This window comes from Uloborus diversus, chromosome 1, assembly GCF_026930045.1.
Source record: "Uloborus diversus isolate 005 chromosome 1, Udiv.v.3.1, whole genome shotgun sequence".
Taxonomy (NCBI): Eukaryota; Metazoa; Arthropoda; class Arachnida; order Araneae; family Uloboridae; genus Uloborus; species Uloborus diversus.
This window is the reverse complement of record NC_072731.1, coordinates 255438034-255453745: the sequence shown is the minus strand read 5'-3', so window position 1 is coordinate 255453745 and position 15712 is coordinate 255438034. Positions and strand designations below refer to the sequence as shown.

The following is a 15712-nucleotide window of genomic DNA, read 5'->3' as shown; positions in this document are numbered from 1 at the left end:
ATTTGGTTTCCAATGAAAAGAAAACTCAAAAAAAAAAAAAAAAAAACGCAAAATTCCGATATCTCCCTATCATTGGTATGGAATCCAAGACACATTTCTCCAAATATCTCAGAAACTCATTTCTGTAGATACTGCGCTTTAACCTCCCACGGGGGGAAAAAAATAAGAAAATAATTTGAATTACACAATTGATGTAACAAGGAATTATTTCCCATTGCTAAGTATTGCTTTTTATACTACATGTTAATGTGGAAACATTTTGTCTGTTTAAAAAGTTCAAAACCACAACGCATTTGTCGTGTTCACTACAAAGCTTGCAAAACAACATTACTTATATCATCAGAAATAAATAGACCTTAAAACAAGACAATAAGCCTCCACAGTTGGCTGAGTATGCCAGCTTACTGAACTGTCGTTTAACGCTTTTCGTCTAATTTTAGAAATTGCGGGTTTATTACAACATTTGAACTTAATCACTGGTATTTATGACGCAAGCATTTTACAAAGCTAAACCGCGAAATTCGAAACGGAATCGTAAAATACATCATTGCACTTATCCTTGAACAATGACATACATGCCATATTTTTTTTCTTCTGGATTAATTTCCCCCATTTAAAAAAAGGGAGCGTAGAGTTGTGTAAAAATTCGGAATAGCGGGCTGAAAAATATATTAAAAACCTTTGGAAATGATACGTTTTACAATACGTAGGTCTAGAGATGCAGCCAGGGTTTTTTTCAAGCCGCAAAAATACTTTTTGATTTTTTTTTTTTTTTTTTTTGAGGAGTAAACTTTATTTTAGAGGAGTAAAACACACGAAAGCTGAGAAAGCCCTAATAGTGAATTATTCAATAGCAGATCCAGAGGGAATTATCTGCGAGTTGTAGGGGGGGGAGGCACGAGAGGGAAGAATCTGCCTGGAGTTCAGCACCCCCTCCCCCCTTAATTGACCAAAGTTAACCTAAAGCTGTCTTTTCGGGACTTATATTTTGAAAAAATTACTCTGTACCCCTATAATTACCCGAATACACTTATTATCCACCTTTCTAAAATCACTATCTCTAAAAGTAAGAGCTTTAACCTCTCCCTCGGATTAATTTCAAAAACCAAATCAAAGGGTGAAATGGAAGAGGGCAGATAAAGAAGATATGCGTAGTATTGCACCTTTAACAAGAAGAATGTTTGACATTTTGTTTGACAAAACCAAATCAAAGGGTGAAATGGAAGAGGGCAGAGAAAGAAGATATGCATAGTATTTTACCGGTTAACAAGAAGAATGTTTGACATTTTGTAGTAGTATTAAAATAGAATATTTTAAAAATTAGTTTGCTTTTTTCCCCTGATTTCCCGGTTTGCTAATGGATTGCTATGTTGTAGTATCAAAATTGAATATTTTAAAATTGAATATTTTAAAGCAAACTGTAATTGTAGAATCAAAATTGAATATTACAGTTTGCTTTTTTCCCTTTATTTTCCGATTCGTTAATGGGTTGCTATTTTTAGTATCAAAATTGAATATTTTAAAAAATACAGCTTGCTTTTCTCCCCTTATTTTCCGGTTCGCTAATGGGTTGCTATGTTGCAGTATCAAAATTTAATATTTTAAAAACTACAATTTGCTTTTTTCCCCTTATTTTCCGGTTTGCTAATGGGTTGCTATTTTTTAATCGGGTTTGCGATAAGCTACAAAACAAACGGTAAATACAATCAAGATGCGACCAAACTTATAGCATAAAAAATACTATATGTCCAAAACCACAATGATTCTCTTCTAACGAAATTAAAGGAATAAACCCGAATATAAAACTTTTAATGTTTTTCTGTCGAAGAGTTGAAATTGCAAAAATAATTGAGGACAAGCCTGTAAAATACAAAAGAGTTAATTAGCAGGCACCAAAAGATGATTATTTCTGCTCATTAACTTCATTGCTTCCTGTAATTCCGTACAGAAGCGTTTCTTTCTTCATAATCTGAATGTAGACGGGCAATATATTCAAAACAAATGAAAAAAGATACTTTTCTTGACTTTTAACATTAACTTTTGCACGTCATCCCATCATTTTCGAACTTCAAGGATACAAAATTATAGAATTGCCGCCGTTCCGGATGTGAGTCTCCTTTTTAAGCAGATTTCTCCAGAATTCCCACCAAGTATTAATCTGGATGAAATATTTTGAAACGCAGTTACTTGTTTCGCGTGAGAGAGCACTGCATTACTTTGGTTTAAAAATCTGACCTTACGTTCTGAATTTTCGCAACCGTAACTGCAGACTATCTTACAAAGTAACACTCCAGTGAATACGGTGGGGAAGATTCGGTTTTTGTTGTTATTCGCTAACTGCTTATAAATGTTACGTTATCTGCAGAAGGAAATGAATAATTTACGACAAAACGTTGTTTTTGCTATTTTTTTTTATTGTTTTTATTTTTAAAAACTTGTTTCACTCGGAGCTTTGTTCCATTTCGAGAAATAATGGATTCAAGTGCGCTGAAAATAAAGGAATATCTAATTCGGGTTACAGCGTTATTTTAGTGAGAGGTAGTTAGTCATAGGTGTATAAAAATCAAATATGTTTTCGAAAATAAAATTCAGATTTATTTGTTAATTTACAGGTTTATTTATTAATTACTAGTTTGTGATTTAATTATTTACGACAAAATGTTGCTTTTATTTTATTTATTTATTTATTTATTTATTATTATTTTTTAATTTAATTTTATTTTATTTATTTATTTATTTATTTTATTTGCTTTTTAAAAACTTGTTTCACTCTAAGTTTTGTTCCACTTCGAGATATATGGATTCAAGTGCGCTGAAAACAAAGGAATATCTAATTCGGGTTAAAGCGTTATTTTAATGAAAGGTAGTTAAGCATAGTGCTTAAAAATAGCAACGATATTTTTGAAAATAAAATTTAGGTGTATTTATAAGTTTACTAATTTGTTTATTAATTATTAGTTTGTGATTTTATGATTTATGACAAAGCGTTGTTTTTACTATTTTTTTTTCCTTTTTTAAAAACTTGTTTCACTCTAAGTTTTGTTCCACTTCGAGAAATAATGGATTCAAGTGCGCTGAAAATAAAGGAATATCTAATTCGGGTTAAAGCGTTATTTTAATGAAAGGTAGTTAGGCATAGTGCTTAAAAATAGCAACGATGTTTTTGAAAATAAAATTTAGAGTATTTATAAGTTTACTAATTTGTTTATTAATTATTAGTTTGTGATTTTATGATTTATGACAAAACGTTGTTTTTACTATTTTTTTCCCTTTTTTAAAAACTTGTTTCACTCGAAGCTTTGTTTCATTTTGAGAAATAATGGATTCAAGTGCGCTGAAACTAAAGAAATATTAAATTTGGGTTACAGCGTATTTTAATGAGAAGTAGTTAGGCATAGTGCATAAAAATCACAAAGATATGTTTGAAAATAAATTTTAAATTTATCAAGTAATTTACTACTTTATTTATTTGTGATTTAATTATTAACTAAATTGCACTAAAAATAAAAGAATATCTAATTCGTTGTTATAGCTGAGGTGTTTTAATAGATAAAGACACATAAATATCTAAGCCTACTGTATGAAAATCCGAAATAAAAAATTTAACTTTAAATTTATTTGTTAGTTTATTAGTTTATTTATTTGTTACTTTATTAATTTATTTATTAGTTATTAGTTAGTGTTTCATTAATGGAATCAAGTGCATTGAAAATTTGGAACGTATAATTTGTAGTTTTAGCTGCGTTATTTCTATAAGAAGTAGTTGGCAAAATGCATAAACATTCGAAAAATGTTTTTAAATTAAAATTTAGTTTTGTTTTGCAATTTAGTAGTTTATTTATTTATTATTAGTTTTTGATTTAACTACTAATTTAATTGCACTAAAAGTTCAAGAATATCTAATTTGTGGTTATAGCTGCGGTGTTTAAATGAATAAAGAAATTTAAATATTTAAGCATGCTGAATAAAAATCAGGAAGATATTTAAAAAGTTAAAATTTAGATTTACTTATTACTTTAACATTTTGGTTATTAGTTAGTGATTTATTAATCAGAAAGACAGTTAAAAAGCCAAAACTTAGGTTTCATAATGTCATTTTCCCGTTATTCGCAATTTTAATGTGATTCAATAGTTTACTTTCTAAATAACACCAATAGTTGCCAAATTAAAACCAGATTTTTAAAAAAAATCGCAAAATTTGTCGCCAATTTGGCGACAAAACTTGGTGACCAGAGACTGGCAAAGATCGCCAAGTGTCCGCCAAATTATAACACCACCTGAGTTTGCATCCAAGTTGACAATGATTTCCCCCCAAAAAGGTGCAAAAGACCCCTTTAGAAACACCTGAATGCAACCAAAAGGGGAAGTGCACAACTAGACCCAACTAGGAGTGTACGTACCAGATTTCAACTTTTTAGGATATACTGTTCTTGAGTTATGCGACATACATACGCACATACGCACATACGTATGTATATACAGACGTCATGAGAAAACTCGTTATAATTAACTCGGGAAACGTCAAAATGGATATTTGGGGCGTCTAAACGTTCTTAAGTGCACGTGTGGTCGGGTCGAAAAAAAAAAAAAAACTCAACATTCATTCGGGGTGAGTAAAATGGAAATTAAGGTCGATTTTTGAGTAAAATTTTTTTCGCGAATACAATGCTTCCTTTTTTACTTCCTTTTACAAAAAAGGAAGTATTGTATTCGCGAAAAAATTTTCACTCAAAAATCGCCCTTAATTTCCATTTTGCTCACCCCCAAATGAATGTTGAGTTTTTTTTCTCGATTCGACCACATGCGGAAAAGTGCCTAAGAATGTATAGACACGCGAAATATCCATTTTGACCATCACCGAGGTAATTACAACGACTTTTCTCGTGACGTCTGTATGTATGTGCGTATGTGTGTATGTGCGTATGTGCGTATGTGCGTATGTATCTCGCATAACTCAAAAATGGTATGTCCTAGAAAGTTGAAATTTGGTACATAGACTCGTAGTGGGGTCTAGTTGTGCACCTCCTATTTTGGTTGCATTCGGTTGTTTCTAAAGGGGTCTTTTGCACCTTTTTGGGGGGAAATCATTGTTAATTTCGATGCAAACTCAAGTGGTGTTATAATTTGGCGGTCACTTGGCGATATATCGCCAGTCTTTTGGTTGCCAAGTTTTGTCGCCAACTTGGCGAAAAATTTGGCGATTTTTTTTTTTTTAAATCTGCTTTCAATGTGGCCATTGCTAGTGATATTTAAAGAGTTAGAGAGAGAATCCCATTAAAATTGCAATAATAGGGAAATAGCATTAAATTGGTGTAAAAGGAAGTCATGTGATGCACACATCAGCTCGTTTTGTAAAAGGAAGTAAAAATGAGTATCGCACTGGGCCTTCCAGATGTAGGCAAAAATAGTGTTTTTTAAAGAGAATCAAAGCTAATTAACTACTTAACGCATTCACTCGTGTCTGATACGGGCGCAAGTTACTGACAATTTTCCATCTCACGCGGGAGTTTTTGTATCTCTCGTTATTTCATTTCTAATGCGCGTCTGAGTTCCGTTCTAGTAAAGATAGACAGGCTAGATTGTTGTTTAACTTGTTTACCAGAGATGAAACAACTATGCAACATTTTTCTTGTGTGAACCACCTTTTCTTGTGTAAAGTAGTTCTTTGGTGTAAAAAAGGTAATATTTTCAGTTTTATTGTCAAACTGAATTTTTATTAATTCTTATAATTGTAAGTATGACGATTTGAAATCAATGTTTTAAATTCAAATTAAAAATGCAATGAAATCGTTTATGAAAATCGTTAATGAATCGTTAATGAAATCGTTTGTAAAATATTCATTTATGCTCTCTCCCCCCCCCCCCTCGCTCTAATTCCCTAATCATACCCTTTGACAGTATGAATTACAAAAAACAACCTATTATGCCTCCCCCCCTTTCCAAAAAAAATTATTTTTTGCGAGTTTTTCAAAAAATAAATAAATAAATAAACAAATAAATAAAATGAACTAGTGCTTTAAGGGGTTAATCTAAAACACTACTTTCTCCTTGTATCATTGTGAGAAATTTCAAAATCTTTTTTCGTGTGCTTAAAAGGATTGCGAGACACAAAAATTTATGGTTAATGCATAAGTATACACTTATGAATTCCAACTGTAAAAGAAAAGAAAAATTAAGCAGCAAAAAACGCTGTGAATATTTTACTCTAACTTATGAATCGTTGATTACAGCAAATTGCTGTAATTTGCAGAAAGAGCTATCTGCTGATCATATCCTAATACCACTTTTCAGGAACCTATGATAATTTTCGATAGAATTTCAAAAAAAACTAGAAAATTTCAAAAAAAAAAAAAAAAAACATTTATCTAAACATTAATGGATTTAAAAAATCTATATAATTAAATATCTGAACAACGTTGAATGATAATTTTTAATTTTTAAAAATTGATGGAGGCGTTTGAAAATGTTAAAGTTAAAAAAAAAAAAGAAGAATAAAGCCGCATTTATTACCTTTTTATTCTTGATGCCTATCCGTGTAAATTGTAAAGAAGAATGATGAAGAAATCCGTGTAAAGTGTAAAGAAGTCAGTAAACTTATACATTATAATTATAAATGTTTGTGTCTCGCAATCCCTTTAATCACTCGAAAAAAGATTTTGAAATTTCTCACAATGATACAAGGAGAAAGTAGTATTTTAGATTAACCCCTTAAAGCACTAGTTGATTTTTTTTTCTTTTGTTGAAACTACAAAAATAGTGTTAACAGATTTCTTTATAAACCTGTCATCAAAATCACTCAATTTCGTACTTGTTGAAAACGTGTTTCAATTTTTCACCTCCTGGCGACGCAACAGCTTATCGAAAGGAGGCTTCTCCGGTCAGATGTCATATATTGTACTGAGAAAGGCTGAGAATTACCACTTCCGTTGATTGTGGTTGATCAGGCAGCAGTTTCTGAGGGCCATAAGTTTCTTCAAATAATGAAATGTTTTCTTCGTGTAGCAAAAGCAAACGTAGCCGACTTTTTTCTTTTTTTGAATCCAAATAACGGGAAACTTTCCTCTTGTAACGGAGAAAATATAAAATGAAGCATTTAATGCAGCAAAAAGTACTGTAAAATGTACATTACGTTTTCTGTAAAGCACGTAGAACAAATTTGTTGCGAAATTAAGAGTAAAAGTTAAAGTAAAATATACGGTTTTGTTAGTGGAATTGAAAAACAAAACGGTTCAAATGTCAGAGAAAAATATGATGATACCCTTTTTACTAATGTTTTTTTTTTACTGTAAAAACACGGAGACGTTTTATGCAGTGTAAAATTCCGCAGTCTCCGCTGTCAAACAGGGCAGGGGGGCGAAAATATTTCAGAGAAATACTTGTGAAAAAATAGTACGAAATTTCAACATTAGTGTTTAAAAAGAAAATATTGAATACTTGACTAACGCATTTCTTCAAGACCCCATACTTTTAGATAATGAACGTATGAGTCAGATAGTAGGGGGAGGTGATGAAATTAAAAGGGTTGGGAAATTAAATTTTCAAGAAATTGTGTCTATCTGCTTTATTAAAAGCAAAAATATTTTTTTTTAAAGGGAATTAAAATTAATTAACCCAAAATACTATTTTCTTCTCGGAGATAAGAAAATCGTCTTCTCATTTTTAAAACTCTGGAACATACAACTTAGTAATGTTAAGATCACTAGTACGAACAGATTCGATCATACACTCAGTGAAGTAATTAATTTCAAAAAAAAAAAGAAAAAGAAAGAAACGTAATAATTATTATAATAAATAAATAGATAAATTTAACAATAATAATAACACTAATCAAATCAAGATTAGTTTTGGTGTACTAAATTTTTGAACGATGGCAACCATTACTATTAATTGTAATAAATAAAATCAAGTTTTTTTTTTTAAATCTATAAATAAACAATGCTAGCTGAAACTTTTATGAATATTTGAAGGTCGATTCAAAGTTGGGCGTGGCCTTAAATTGATCTCTGCCAAAATGTTGAACAATTTATTTATTTAAGTATTGTGTAATTAAATAAATTTTTTTAGATTTGAGTGATCTGGTCCAGAGTTACTATTCGAACTATTTAAGAGGTAAGTCGAGTCTTAATTTTCTGTTGAGGAAACCGGGGGGGGGGGGGGGAGGTTGGATCCTTCATGTCATGGCTATCTGCCCCCTGCTATCCCTCGCGGGGGGGGGGGGGGGGGTGGATAGCCATGTCCAGGTAAAGGGGCGGGTTAGAGCTTCCCTTCGGCCACAGTTGGACTGGATGAAAAAAGGGCTGTTAAGAACATTTGTCAATCGCCACCTCTAAAAATAAGTTAATGACCATTAACTACGCCGAAGGCACTTATTAGGGTAGACCTTGGTACGTTTACGCAGTGCCGTTTTTTCAAATCGAATTATAACTGGAGAGTCAACAGTCATAACAGATTGATGCTGCTCCCTAGCAAATATCCTCACAAGTTTTTGAGCATCAGTCGAGCTTCGGTCTAGCATGCAAAAAAATAATCTGTTTTCTGCCAAGTCGAGTAAATTTTGAGTTGAACGTTTTGAAGCTTATTGTGAATAAATAATACTTAGTTGAAAATAATAAATGTATTTAAATTAGCAGAATTGACCCTTTTTAGAGAATAGGGAAGTTGCAACCTATTAAATGTTCATATTTTGGCTATTGCATATTGTTAATTGACCCTCAAAACTAAAAAATTCACCATCGCCGAATTTTAAACACCGTGGTTGATTTTTAATGAATTTTTAAAAATCCACGCGCAAAAGTGCGCGCTTCTGAAACGTCACGAGCCTACGTCACAGAACGCGAATGGGCAGCCTTCCGCCGAAGATCCCTTGTTTTCACTACGGACATTTTGAGCGCGCTGATATTTTTATTTTTTAGAAATTCAATAATCCTTTTGAACACACTATGGAGGCCGGATTCGTTAAAGCACAATCTAAATAATCTTCCTCAAATAATATCAATGGTGATATTCAAATATTTCCGAGAGGATGAGAGGTTTAATGTTCCAGAAACGCGAGGAGTTTAATGCGAGGAGATAAGCCTTTTACGTTTCATCTTCGAAGTCGAATGCACGTTCTTCGGTTTCTCCCATGACATGGGAACCGGTTCGCTAGCGTTTCTCTCCTATCGGACGTCACTTCCTATGCCATTTGACGTCACAAGAGCTTGAACTTTAAAAATTAATTTAAAAAAAAAACTACTTATTGTATCGCAAAAATTTTTTCACCTATGATGTTCATACATGTTACTCTATCATATAAAAATAAAATTGAAAAATCGAAAACTTCCCTATTGTATTTGTATGAACTGAAATGTTATTAAATATTTTTGCACGTTAAAAATAAATCCGAACTTAAAGACGGGACGTCGGAACGCCTCTATTACGCACGTTCTTACTGTGTCTTACTTCTAAGCGTGCCCTGACATTTTTTTTGCTCCGAACTGTCTCAAAACTTTTTAGTATTTTCAGGCTATTTAGTTTGAAAATCACCATTTAATTTTTAATTGAGTAACAAGTTCGTATATTATAGCTTACAATCACGTAGTGCAGTCAGTATTCATGCCCGTTCAACTTTTACTTTATACACTATTCTGTCTGTAATAAATTTGCTTTATTTTAACGATGGTAAGTCATTATGTTTAAAACACTAACAGAACCACGTTAGGTGTCAAAATAAATATACGTACGTGCCGCAACCGACTTGGACTCATAAATATTTTTTTAAGGGTTGAAAACACAAACTGAGGAGCAACCGAATGTACCAATTCTGACTCCTTAAACTGCTTCATAAAACCGCAATATCTAAAATTTCCTAAGTTAAAACATAAAATTTAGGAAATTCATTGGAAAAAAACCGCATAAACGTGCACCGGTCTATCCTGATATTTTTTTTTTCACCAAAACCACGATGCAACCTTTATGAAATAATCTATTAAAAATATATTATTTATATAAATTAATGTATTTAAAACTCTTAATTCAACAAATGAATAAAAAAAGTACTTTAATTCAAAAAATAGATAAACAATTAAATACATCATAATAATAATAATAATAAAATAAATAAATAAATAAATAAAAAGGCCACCATTTCTAAAAAGTGGACACTAATAAAATTGCTACTACTGGCCAGTGGCGACTTACGAATTTACCCACTTTTGTCTTTATGCCTAGAATCTACGAGCTAAAACCTTACGAACAAATCCTTACCAGTGCGCATTTAAAGAATCCCACCAGGGCACAACTAACTCAAAGTGAGGCCCAAGGCCCACAATAATTTGGAGGCCCCCTGAAGGCTATTATTTTAAAAATATTTGTATTTTTTGTATAGTTGTAATGCTATGCATAATTCTTTAAGTAATTTGAGATCCCTTAGGAAGAGGGGGGGCCCCAGGCCCAGAACTAATATGCCTGTGCGGTAATCAGGCCCTGAATCCCATCATTCGTCTTCCAGAAAAAAAAGGGCACCTCTAAAAGCAAGGGCGCAACTTCGGTCTTTAGATATCATAACCGGGTTGTCGGTACCAGGGGCATACACAAAAATTTTGGTGCCCGTCATAAATGACTTTTATGGTCCCCCTTTCATATTGATTACCCCTACGTTCCTACATACATTTCACCCCTCATTTAAAAAATATCGGATCCCCTTCAGACGCGGACCAGAGCCAGCACCAGGTGTCCCTTCTCTCTCTCTCTGTCTCCCCCCCCCCCGTGCATGCCCCTGGTCGGTGCGTGCTTGCAGTTCTGTCTTAACCGACCGACTTGAGGGCTGTAATCTACAGATATTCCCTTCCCTTTGACTGTGAACATTTGCATTAAAGTTTCCGTACCTTTGATGATAGTGATAAGTATAAATTTCATCTGACACAATACCGGAGCTAGAATTCTTTTGTGTGTGTGTGGGGGGGGGGGACAATCTCTCTCTCTCTCTCTCTCTCTCTCTCTCTCTCTATATATATATATATATATATATATATATATATATATATATATATATATATATATATATATATATATATATATATATATATATATATATATAGGAACACTTAACATTCTAGGATTTATAACACTCCTTCAGGTTTCGGGAGGAATATTTGACCCTAAAAATCTTTTAGTATGAATCTCTGATTAGATTCGACTATTTATTATTTTTTTTAACATGGTTCAACCATTCTGTAAACCACTTTCAAAGATATGATTCAAAGTAGCAATAAACTGTTAAGTAGATATGAATCTTTACTAATAATAAATCTGAAAGTCTGGATCTCTGTCTGGATGCCTGTGACGCGCCTAGACCGTCCAGACCGTTATTTTCATGAAATTTGACACAAAATTAGTTCGTAGCATAAGGGTGAGCAACTCGAAGCGATTTTTCAAAAATTTGATTTTGTTCCTTCTTTATTCCAATTTTAAGAACTTTTAACCGAGCAAATTATTATAACGTGGAGGGCAAATTACCATAACCTGGACGAGCAAATTACCATAACGTGGGCGAGCAAACGAACATAGCAAATTGACGAGAAATTCATTATCCATTATTTGTAAATATACAGGCGAACCAAATGACCTTTTAATTTTTCTACTACGGGCAAAGCCGTGTGGGTACCGCTAGTAGCAGAATAAAATATTATTGAAATCTTAAGCACTTACATTTAAACGTTACTTTCGAATAATTAATAAAAACAATGAGCATAGTTACGCATTCCTCAACACTATTGATTGATCCCTATACTATTAGGATTTCTTGTTGATGTGACATAGATTTTTTTTCATTTGAGCAATAGAATTGAAGCATTAGAGACCATGAGAAATGATAATAATAATAATGATGATAATAAAGCAATACTAATAGTACAGTAGCACTCCTCAGTTCACTTTACAGGAAACACATCATACCAAAAATGTTAAAGGATGTTTAAACACAATCAAATATAGATTTTACTTAAACTAAAAGTTAAAGTTCGTTGCCTCAATGAAACAGCAGACGATATCGAACCAAAACGTACAATTGAATCATCATCAATATTAATTTGCTTGATTAATCTCTTTATCCTTTTTTTTATATTTTCTCTCTCTCTCTTTTAATTATGTTCACAATATATCATTTTGAAGAGGTGAAATTTTGTTACCGAGAACATTTATAATAAGAAAGTGAAGTGAAAATGCGTAAATAATTAGTTTAGCTCAAGATAAGGCGAAAGTATGACAAAATAAAATTATGAATCTTCTAGGAACTCTTAAATAATAAAAAAAGAAAATTTTAGCTAACTGTTTCACCATATAAAGTGCATGATAGTTCAGAACAAGTGCTGAAATATTTTTAGGCAATGTATTTTATAACATAAACAGAAAATGCTTTTGAAGATGTTCAACAAATAAAAAAGTTAATTCTTACCTTTTAATAACGACTAATTCCAATAAAATTTTCCAGCGGCAGTGATGCTGTTGAAATATAAAATTGGGAAAAAATAAAGGAACTAAAATAAAAAGCTATTTTCAACAAAACTATCACTAACTATAAATTAGCCTCTCGGGAATGGGCATCGAGAGTTATGTGTGTATGCATTCATCAGAATTATCCTGCAGAACATGGGTGTTCCCTGCACAACATGAAAAAAAGAAATCGTCGTCGAATTTCGCATCAAATGAATCGAAAATTCCGCCGACATGAGTTTTTAAGCGACCTACCCAGTGACGTATCCCCAAACATAACCTCCCCTTCCCCCCTCCCCTTTCGTGACGTAGCCATGCTCCGTTACCGAAAAATCCGCGAGCTTGTTTTGCTTTTGTTATTTTCATTCCAGCAGAGGACGGAGAAGCGCTGCGGGAAAAATAGCATTTCTAGCCTCAGGTGTGGCGGAGAAGTGGAATAGGGTTGCCACTTTCTTGGCGTTTTGCTCGCCAAATTTCACCGAGGACTGGGAGACGGACGGAAATATGCAAAATTAATTGTTATTTATTTATTCCTAAGAAATGGGGCATTCGGTGTGACGCTTTTTTTTTTGTCGCAAATCTATGAATATATTGTCTGTAGCACGATTAAAATTGGATCTATGGGATGAAGAAATATTTATTTACGAGTGTTTACTAGTTTCACTACTTCTAGAAACAAATTTAATGAATGTATTTCGTTTTTCATGTATGGAGAATTTAGATTTTCATTGAAAACATTTATTATGCGCAGTTTATGTATTTACTAGGTACGCCGCCCGGCTTTGCACAGTCCACCTCGAAAATAAAAGTTATGTCAAGTGATGCGTGTTCAACAATCTGGCTTGAAAAAATAAAAAAATAAAAAATAAAAATCAGTAAAATGTTGCAGCAGATTTTAGAAAAATAATCAAAAATTAAACATTTGAAATCCCCTGATTACAGGAGAAGCCTTTAAAACAAAACCCAGAATTTTATTTGTTCATATTCGAGACAAAAAATGGCAACAGATCTTTCGTCTCAATGATTTTCTTCACGCTATAAATTTTAATAAAAGCACTGTTGCGGAAAGTTGAGATGAAGTACTGAATAATAATTTTAATGGAAGAAAGACTTCGAAAAATAGGGATTTTACGTCGAAATCTAAATGTCATAATTAATATTTAGTTTTTAACAAGCATAAAGGCGGGAAGATTACGAATCCATCGATACCTGGTTCGATGGTCAGTTTACTGTCGTTCGGGAGAAGAAACTTGGACATAGAAACAAAGGTACATACGCTCAGTTTTTAATTATATAAAATATTGTTCACATACTTTAAAGCGTTGTACGCAGTTCAGTTAGTGCAGAGTCAAGGGATGCAAGTCTCTACTCTTACCCCGGGCGGCAACTTCAAGGGACGGCAGTTCACCTTATTTCTGTGTTTTGCTTTCGTTGAAACTCGATATAAAAACTTGAGGAAAGACGGGTAAGGACATCATTTCGAAGTTTTTGCCCCGGCTCGAAAAAAATTGAAGATCCTGCACTGAGCTCAGTAATGCTTAGGGTGTAATGATTCAAACACATTTTTGTGCATGAAATTTTACGTACTATAGATCGCTAACTCAGCCAGAATTTAAGGGATTTCGGACAGCTCCTACATGTATATTAATCACCGTAACAGGATTGGCGATAGTGTTAAAAGAGGAATCGCCAAAACTACTATTTCACTGAGCCCCTGCTATGCATGCTAATGCAATAATTAAATTGGGGGGAATAATTTAATGGAAGAAACATTGGAAAAACATCATCATTTCCCTCTTTTTTATAAGTTTAGTTGCGGAAATTGATATTATATGAGCATGCAGTCGGGAAAGTTGAAATGATATACCTTATGATATCCTTCCGTGAACTTAAATACAGTAGACCCTCGTTTTACGCGGGTTGATTTTTCGCGGTTTCGATTATACGCGGTTTAGGATTTGACACCTTTATTTCATTTTACGCGGATAAGTTTCGTTTTTACTCGGATGCGGAAATGCAAAGAGATAAAATTTTCTCCTCTTTCAAAATCCAAATTTTTAAAGATTGCAGATTACGCGTATTCAACTGGATTTTGGCGTGCTAATAATCAAGCGTGGGCCACTGGAGATATTTTATGCGATTGGTTCCAGAGCTCTTTCCAGAACTAAAGTTATCAAACTCACACAGTTCAGAACTCACAGGAAGAAGAGCTTTTAGGAATGACAAAGGAGGCCAACACCAACGAGGATACCGACGTCGGTGACGCACAACCAAAAACGTTCACATCGAAAATTTTGAGCTATTCCTAGACAATAGAAATGATCTTTCTGATTTCTTAGTGAAGGAAGATTCTATTCTGGAAATGACGCAAGTGATCATGGATGCGTTAATACTCTGCAAAGAATTACAGATGACTGCCAATTCTTAATGACTGCCAAAAGACTATCCTGGCCAGATCCTCTTTATGAACAGAACATCTACGTAACCAAACCCCTATTTTATCACTAGTATTAGGTCTCAATTTACGCGGTTTCGATTTACGCAGCATTTCCGTGGAACGTAACCCCGCGTAAAAGTAAGGTCTATTGTACTCGTATTTTCAACCTCGACACTGATTCAAGCTACTGCAAATAGAAAAGTTATTTTGGTGAAAAGAATTACTTTAAAAATAAATTAATCAATCTCACAATCGACGTTCGATAATCTCACACTGCGGCTCCGAATGTTGTTTTTCCTGTCGCAAAAAAAGCACTCTTCATCTTGGTGTCTTCTTGCCTTTGAAGTACTTCCATCTTTAAACATCATTAGTAGTTACTTCCTGAATCAAATTAAAATCAACATCTTTATTTCAACGCTAGTGGCAACCGCACGGCTTTGGCCGTAGTAGAAAATTAAAAGGGCTTTTTGTTCGCCTGTATATTTAGAAATAATGTAGTGTGAATTTTTCGCCAATTGGCTTGCCCATGTTACGGTTCCACGTTATGATAATTTCGTAATTTACTCGTCCATCTTGTGATAATTTTGCTCCGGAAAATGTTCTTAAAATTGGAATAGAAAAAGAACCACATCGAATTTTCGAAAAATCGCTTCGAGGTGCACACCTCCATACTACAAACCAACTTTGCACCAAATTTCATGAAAACAGGCCGAATGGTCTAGGAAGTATGCGCGTCACAGAGATCCAGACATCCTCCAGACAGAGAGACTTTGAGCTTTATTATTAGAAAAGATAAAGATAAAG

The 15712-nt window shown here is 33.2% G+C and overlaps 1 protein-coding gene across 1 annotated transcript in view; it reads right to left on the bottom strand.

Annotated features, from left to right (window-relative positions):
- LOC129226988 (elongation of very long chain fatty acids protein AAEL008004-like) overlaps positions 1 to 12671 on the bottom strand; it is a 45857-nt gene extending 33186 nt beyond the window's left edge. Inside the window, exon 1 of the mRNA XM_054861620.1 lies at positions 12434 to 12671. The gene's annotated coding sequence lies outside the window, so the exon portion shown is untranslated. The remainder of the gene's footprint in view (positions 1 to 12433) is intronic.
- Between the last annotated feature and the right edge of the window lie 3041 nt (positions 12672 to 15712).